Source organism: Chiloscyllium punctatum, chromosome 27, assembly GCF_047496795.1.
Source record: "Chiloscyllium punctatum isolate Juve2018m chromosome 27, sChiPun1.3, whole genome shotgun sequence".
Classification (NCBI taxonomy): Eukaryota; Metazoa; Chordata; class Chondrichthyes; order Orectolobiformes; family Hemiscylliidae; genus Chiloscyllium; species Chiloscyllium punctatum.
In genome coordinates, this window is record NC_092765.1 from 19900840 (window position 1) to 19909918 (window position 9079).

Below are 9079 nucleotides of genomic sequence, written 5' to 3' on the forward strand. Positions count from 1 at the left end.
TATTGTAATGTCATAAACGGTACTATAAAAATGCATATCCTTTATTTCTTTGGTCTCTACTGATGAAGAATGTCTGCTTGCATTGACTGGCATTCATGTGACTAGGTCCCTGGTGACGATCAGGGACAGGAGCAAAACAAAATGGCCGGATTAAACATTAAAAATCAGCTGGTGAGAAGCTAAAAAGATTTTCATGTGAATAACTCACTGCTATTATTTTCCTCCCCCTCCCCCACTACTAAACAGATTGTAGCTGTTATTTTCACAGTCACCCTTTTTTCTCAGTTCTCCCATTTACATCTTTCTTATTACCAATGCTGAGATTATCACCATTTTTCTCTTACCCTCCACACCTTTTGCATAACTGTACAGCTTAGAGATTTTTCTTTCCTTTTCTTTCTCACTCCTTGCCCCCTGTCTCATATATCTGCAAAGGGTGTTGCTAAATCCTCTTCCTACGTGCAGTATAAACAAATTCTCATCGTTAACCAAGTGTTTATAAGGTGTTTGAACTCACAGTCTGGTCCTATTTGGTAAATCACAATGAGAGGAATTGGCTGCATTTCCTGCAGCAGCGAATCCAGACCCTATCGTTGAGCTGTTTGCGAGACATTGGTAGGCAGTTGGGGGCGGGGAAAGACTTCCGGCTGCACAAAGCTTTTGTACAAACCGCTTTAGAAATCTTCACTGGCAATGACACACATAGAGCACTCTCCTGTCAGATTTGAATCTGACTCTGCCTGCCTCCTGAGCTGTAAGGAATTTGTTTCAGCTGTCACTATCATCCCTAAAACCCTTCACTCTGCTGCATCTTTCCCACTTTCCACGGTTTTGTCGACTACAGCTAAGGTTTTCTCCCCTGACTTGCCTAAACTCCACACAATATGAATTCCAAGAGTGCTTCCACTTTAATCATTCTCATCCCCTTGTTTTTAAATCCTATCAAGGCTACCCTCTCTCTCTCATTGCTTTCATCCGAATAGCTTCCTGTGGTCTCAACACTCCTGTAACTCAGATTGCACATCCTGGATTATCAACTTTGGTAAATGTATCTTTAGCCACCTGAACCCTAAAGATTGGTGGTGGTCCTTCCCTGAAGGTCTCCAACTTTCTTCCTCTCCACATTGTACCTGAGATATTAAGATCATAGCAACCAATGAGTGAGCCTATAGCAGGAGATCAGTAGAACATAAAGAGATTAAAGTTAACGATGATTTTCTCAACTAGATAGCACATCCTCCCTGAAAGCCTGATATCATTGCTCCCTTCCTCCTATCGTCATCCCTAAACTGTGGACTCAAGCTATTAGGCACCAATCTGCCTCTTTTGGAAGTGTGCAGTCTTCATATATGAGTCTAGATAGTGAAAGTCAGTAGAGTCGGTAGATTAATATCCCCTCCCTAGCAGCACAGGGGAATTACATTCGATAAAATAGAAGATTCACACCACCATCAACTTAAGAGCAATTAGAAGATCACTAATAAATATTAGGCTTGTCTGGGATGGCTATATCCTAGGAATATTAAAATTCTAAATATTTTCCAATGTTATGTTTACAGAAGTGGACAAACAGTTGGCATTCTAATCATTAAAACTAGATGCAACTTTGCTCAAACAATTCTTAATGCATCACAATTATATGATGGAGTAAAAACAAAGTAAGAGGCAAATGGTTCTTCTCTTTATGATATGGTAATAAATACATACTCTCATCTGGCCTACCTTGGTTAGATTAAAGCCCAGGTGTCAGGAATTGCAAGAGTTGACTGTTTGTGCTAGACTGATCACGTTCTCCCAACCCCTCCAGCTTTTCGAATCCTATAATAAAAGCAAATTCGGCTGATTGTGGAAATCTGAAACAAAACAGAAGTTGCCCTGAAGAGTCACTAGACTTGAAATGTTAACTCTGCTTTCTCTCCACAGATGTTGCCAGACCTTCTGAGTTTCTCCATCAACAATTTGTTACATTTCCAAACAGGACATCCCAAAATGTTAAGCTCCCATGTGAGGAGGGATGAATTGGCTCCCTTTCATTATTCACCAACATCTAACCCCCCCCCCCCCTTCCCCCACACACAAGCCTTGATTGATTGACGAACAGATACCTTTTCTTGTGATATCTTTCTCCCAGGTTTAAATGAACTTATGTTTTATAAGGAGACAGCTTAAGGAGGCTTTCTTGAGTTAGCAAAAAGTTATTTGTTAATTACTAAATGCAAGAAAAGTTAGTAACACAACACACATGCATGGAGATTAGAAATATAAGTCAGTCCAAAAATATATACGTTAAAAAAGAAAACAATATATGGATTAGAATCCGAAATATTATGAAAAATAGATGGTTGAACATTGTAGCTTCTCAGTAGATTCAATGGTGATGTGGACATTAGTTGTTGAACAGTTGATATCAAGATTTGCACATTTGTTGGGATTCTGTTATTGTAAATCCTTTTTCCAATGTCTGAGCTCCGTTATGCAGGGTGGGTGAGAATCCTTTTGTTGTTCTATTAATTTTGTCTAGCTTGCTGCTTAGTTGACTTCCATCACTCAGAGTGAGAGAGCCTTTTTATCTACAAAACAGAGATGACTAGAGTATGGTTACTGACTTATAATCATAGAGATCTACAGCACAGAGAAAGGCCTTTCAGCCCATCGCATCCATACTGGTCAAAAACACCCACCTAGTTATTCTATTCACAATTTCCAGTACATGACCCATTGCCTTGTAAGCCTTGACATCAAAAGTGCATATCTAAATACTCCTTAAATATTATGACGGTTTCTGCCTCTACCACCCTTACAGGCAGTGAATTCTAAATTTCTACTATCCTCTGAGTAAAAAAGTTTTTCCTCACCTCTCTTCTAAAACCCTTACTTAAAACTATGCTCCTAGTCATCGATCCCTCTTTTAAGGGGAAATACTCCTTCCTGTCTACCCCATTCTTACCTCCCCATAATTTTATACATCATAATCATGTCCCCAATCAATCTCCATAGCTCCAAGGAAAACAGCCCCAAGCTATCCAATCTTTCTTTATAACTGTATCTCTCCAGCGCAGCCAATATCCTGTAAATCTCCTTTGCAGAACTATACTGTATCCTTAGAAAGTCTTGGCTAGGTACAATACTTGTCCATCATTGAATTTTCCACATTACTACATATGTTGGCACAGGAATTTCATTTGCCACTCACAATCTCTCCTTCTGACGTTTGGGTGGTACCACTATATGATGAGGAATCATTCATTTTTCATCCCACGTCTATGAGAATGTCTCCATTTCACCGCCGGATCTCCATTCTTAGTACAATAACACTCCTTTTACTCAGGAAAACCTTGGAATTGACACTTTACTAAGTCTTAATGCAAATATGACAGTTGTGTGCCAAAAAAGAAAATAAAATTACTTGTTGAGGGTGACCATGGTGTGGTTAGAAAGAGAGGAATTGATAACCCACTTCTCACCAGGTTTTAACACTAGTCATTATCATATTGTTGTTTATGGTAGTTCATTGTACATAAATTGGTGCCACATTTCCTACGATTCAATAGTCATTAGAACTCTTAAAAAGTTTTCATTGACTGTAAGTATGTTATGATTTACTGAGGTTGTGAAAGATGCATTAAAAGTACAATTTTCATTCCTTTCCTCCTTCATTTTCAATTTTTTTTCTTCTTTTCCATTAAATTTTCTGTCTCACACAGGTCCCAAGGGAAAGGTGATGAGCCAGATTGAGAAATTGGATTTCCATCAGTAAAAACATATGTCACTAACACAGGATGCTGTGGGGAGCGTTACTAAGTGACTGAAGCAGCTGAATTAACATTGATAAAGACACTGTCACTAACATAGGGTGTTCAGGGGTGAGTTTCTAAGTATAACACTGTTAGTATAAGGGAATTGAATTAGTCACAACAAAGCCAAAGTCAGTAACATTGGGTACTCAGATAATGGTAAAATGACACTTTGAAGGAGCTACTTTCACATCAGTTGAGATATAGTCATTGAGTAAAATAGGCCCTGACTACACATTTGATGATTCTATGAATTACCCCAAGATCTGTCTAATTAATTTACAACTTTCCAATTTTGCCTGCAGCACTCAAATGGTTAATATAAATTCTGTTCTGCATATCATTTCCTTCGTTGCAGATCAGCTTTTATGGCGCTTCTTATGTTTCCTGCACACGTTATACGTGACTCTCTGTGCTGAAGGTGTGGTTACCAAACATAGAACTCTGTGATAAACACGTTAGCTCTGCACAAATGAGCAGCAGGCGTCTGCCTGTAAGCTGGTGGCATTGTTTCTGGCCTCAGGAGGTGTGTGTTTTTCATGTAATGAGTCTGCAGTTCAATGGCAGGGAGTTGAGGGCCAATGAGAATCTAGGATCCATTCTGTTATTATATGGCACTCGAGCAGGAATACTTCCCAGTAGAATGCACTAAATTGACACTGAGGCCAACAGTTGCACACCCTCTCTTTGGTCTTGGCTGAGTTTAGTTAGAAATTCTCAACCACACTTCTGTTCTCTCTAGATCTGATTATTCTAGTGCTCCTCTAGATGAACCCCATCTTCCACTCTCTGTTAACTTGAAATTACCTTAAATTCGATTGCACATATTCTGACTGGCACAAAGAACAATGCACCACTCTGTGCATTTAAATTTACATTGGTTCCTGGTCCAGTTAAACATCAATTTTAAATTTCTCATCATTCTCTTAAATTCTATCCTGGGTCTTGTGCTTCCATCTTTTCCCTCAAACTGTTCTTACGATCTCTGTAACTACCCCTGGCCCTATAATGATTTGAGCTTTATGGACTCCTATTCTGGCTACTTCAATATTCATGATTTCCTTTGCTCCATTAATGTTGATAATGCCTTAGCTATCTGGGCCCCAAGTTCTAGGATTTCTTTCCAAGCCTCCGTGCCTCTCCCCACCTTTAAAATGCTTCTAAAACCTCACTCTTTTGCCAAGCTTTTGATTACCTGCACTAATATGTTATTATGTGGCTGAATGTCAAATTATGTCTGATTGTCCTCCTATGAAGTATGTTGTGTTATACTTAATTAAAGGGGCTATAAAAATGCAGGCCATTGTTCAATTGCAAATTGGTGAAAGCTTTTTAATTACAAGCCCCATGAACTATAAAACTACAGAACAGATGGTGTTATTTGTTGGATACAGGTTGAAGGGGATGAAGAATTAAAGATTCCCCTGAAGTGTAGCCTGCTTTGGATCAATATAGTAGAAGGTCTGGTAGCCATCTGGTACCTTTAACTGGGAGGAGTTCACAGGAAGCACTGTAACGGACATTGACATGGATAATGACAATATAGTGATTGACAAAAAGCCATGAAAACCAATTAATGATAGGCAAAAGAAAAAAGAATATGCATTACACAATATATTTCACATTCTAGTGACATGTCAAGGTGCTCTGATGCCAACAAGGTACCTTTTTTTTTAAAGTTTAGTTACTATCGTTTTGCAAGGTACAAAGAATTATTGAGAAAACTCAGGAGTTTTAAAGTCCTGGGAATTACAACAATTTAAACATGATCCCTCCTCAGATCAAGTCAATTCAATTTTTAGCTGGAGACAGAATCATTTTGAAAGCTAAAAACTGAGGTCTGTCCATTTGAAGATATCAGATTGCTTTGGGATGATTCAAACCAGATAGATTCCTTATACACAATCAATGTTTGCTGTCTGACTGTGTTGTCAAATCTATTATTAAATTGTCAGTAGACACACAGTGCAGTCCCATCGATATGTGCTAGTTGGAATGCACCTTTAAATAGAAACATAACATACTTGTCTAAATAATTAATATGAATAAATGGGACTGGGATGGCAATATAGGAGCCTGGAGTATATTGCAATTTTCTTTCTTTAGAATCTGACGCAGCGATTTTCTGGGTGAAAACAATACACTGCAGATGTAGGAAGTCAGCTATTTTCTCTAAGTATAAAAATCATAACATTCTGGAATGATACAGTACAGATGTGCCACCTCTCTGAAAGATATATTACATTATCCCCATTCACCTATGCTCATAGCCCTACCATTTTCCCCTTTCAAGCATTTATCCAATTCTCTTTTGAATGTTACTATTGACTCTATATCTCAACCCTTTCATGTTCCAAACGTACATTTCAAAACATAACAACCTTTCAGGTAAGAACAAATTCTCTTCATCTCCCCTCCATCATTTGATTGTGAGTTTGTAGAAGTTCACAGTGAGGTGAATCTTGACAAAAGTGTGAAATGTGACAGTGAATTGGCAGCCCATTATACATCTCTCCTCATTTTAATTTCCATTGATTGCAAAGGAAAAAATACATGAGGCAATGTAAAATGGGGCTGCCAATTCACTATTATGGATTTTGTACTTTTGCCTAAAGTTAAAATCTAGCCCCTTGAGATTAAAATGGTCCTGGAAAAGCACAGCAGATCAGGCAGCATCCAAGGAGCAGGAAAATCGATGTTTCGGGCAAAAGCCCTTTATCAGGAAACTTTTCCAGCATCACTCTAATCTTGGCTCTAATTTCCAGCATCTGCAGTACCCATCTCTAGCCCCTTGAGTCTACTGGCTCAATCATGAGCCCCATGAAGGGAACTGGATGTTGTAAACCCAATGTGCACTGAAGCCTGCTGCAATTTCAATTCACGTCAAAGAGTACCTAGCACAATGAAAGTTGCAAAACTGTTTGAAAGGACAAGGTCTCAAGTTATGTTATTGGACTAATAATTTAGAGAATGTTAGTTCAACTCTCATCAAGGCATTTTGAGAACTGAAACTCCATTTTCAGAAAAACTCTGGAAATAAAGTCTGCATCAGGAAAGGTGGTTTATGGTTGCAATTGCAATTTAAAGTTTTTTCTCATTTTTCTCAGTTATGAAAGACAAGTTGCCATGAATTTGTTATATTCAGGTTTTGAATTTAACTTGTTCCAACTTTTCTGGAGAAGGAATCCTTCCCTTCCTTGCCTGATCTGGTGTACATGTAGCTCCAGTCCCCACACTGACTCCTTATTTTCCTATGAATTTCCTTTGCAATAATCTTAATTACACCATACTGTGACAAAGAATATCTTCTGGCCAACGAGGTATGGGCAATAAATGCTGGGCTTGAATAACCTATTTAAAAGAATGCTAATGTGTCTCATAAAAACACAACAGTTCACAGACATCAGGCAGAACTGGGAAAGGACACCAAAATGAAAGAGAAGTATCTGATCATTTAATCTGTGTCAAAACACAGACATCTGCAACACTGGACCAGCTGAATTGGGTATAGAATTCTCCCTGCCACAATGTAATAAGACAAAATAACTTTCAAATTTTATTCATTACTCCCCACCCCATTCCCTTTTCCAGGCGTTAGCAGTTGGCTTGATATTAATACAGGAAAGAGACAGACCTGAAGGTCATTGTGAAGAAAAAAAGAAACACCTGCCATCTTTCAACAGAAGGCTTTTAGTGCCAAGCTAGGGACTGCCGGCAGATGGAGTTCTTTCAGACAAATTGTCCATGCCACAGACAAGAGCTTATGATTGGCATTGGTGTAAGCTGCTTTAGAATTGTGACTAACAAAAGAAAATATTTCAAGCGTGATTGAATGTGCTCAGGATTAAAGTTGCTCAGCAAGGAACCAGGAAAGGGATAAAGTCTGACATGGATGGGACGAAGGGAGGCTGATCCAACAGCTGTGCCCATGGCAATGCTGAAGACACTCAATTACAGTCTTGTCAGCTATTTGTGAGCTTCTGCTGTTTCCTCAATTTGTCAGAAATTGAAGCTTTTTCCTCTGGAGGCCTTAGCAGGAATGTTTCAGAGAACCATCTCTGGGACATACGCACTAATCAACCCCACCGCCCTGTGACTGAACACTTCAACTTCCCTTCCCACTCCGCCAAGGATATGCAAGTACTGGGCCTCCTCCACTGCCAAATTCTAGCCACCCAATGCTTGAAGGAAGAACACCTCATCTTCTGACCCTCCAATTACATGGGACCAGTGTCGATTTCACCAGTTTCCTGATCTCTCCTCCCCCCACCTTATCCCAGATCGAACCTTCCAATTCAGCACTGCCCCCTTGGAACTGTCCTATCTGTCCATCTTCCTTCCCAGCTATCAGGTCCACCCTCCATTCCGACCGATCACCATCAACCCTCATGTCCATCTACCTATCACTTTCTCAGCTAATGTCCCCCAGCCACACCCACTTCCATTTATCACTCAGCCACACAGCAGCACCCCCCCCCCCCCCACCCCCACTTCCCCACCACCCCTGCCACATTCCTCATGAAGAGCTTATGCTCGAAATGTCGACTCTCCTGCTCCTCGGATGCTGTCTGACCAGCTGTGCTTTTCCAGCACCACACTTTTTAATTATCTCCAGCATCTGCGCTCCTCACTTTCTCCTTAATAGGTTATGCCACAGCTAATAAGAACTGAACCAGACAGATCGAAAAGTCCCAGTTTAATTATCAGTCAGAGACATGTGAGCTTCCTGATCTCTGAGCTGGGTACAACAGTGGGTCACTGTACTAGTACACCAAGAGTGTTGTGTTCCACAATATTTCATCAAGCAGAAAGGTACACTCAGTTATACATTTGGACTATAAGCCTTGCTTTTATACTCAAGAGTGGGCTTTGAACCCACAAACATGTGATTGAAGCTACTACTCATTGAGCCATATTTGACACCTTATTCCAAAAAATAAATACGTGACCAGGAATGAATGGAAACAACTCTGTTTTACTATCCTAAACAAAGCTATGAACAAAACCATGAAGATATCTTTCTTGCATGAATGCTTCACTGAAGACTAACCACAATCACTTGCACACCCCTGATTACATACTTTGCAAGAAATATGTATTTTACAATCATTCAACAACACATAGGAAGAGGTCACAGAAAAAATCCTTTATAATTATATTATGGAGATGGAATGGTCAGCCACTTATAGTCCATCAATTACATAGGATGTTTATCCCTGAAAGTACAGCTCCCAATTACAGTAAAGTGCGAGGAACCCCTGAATCTATTCGTACACGACTGAACT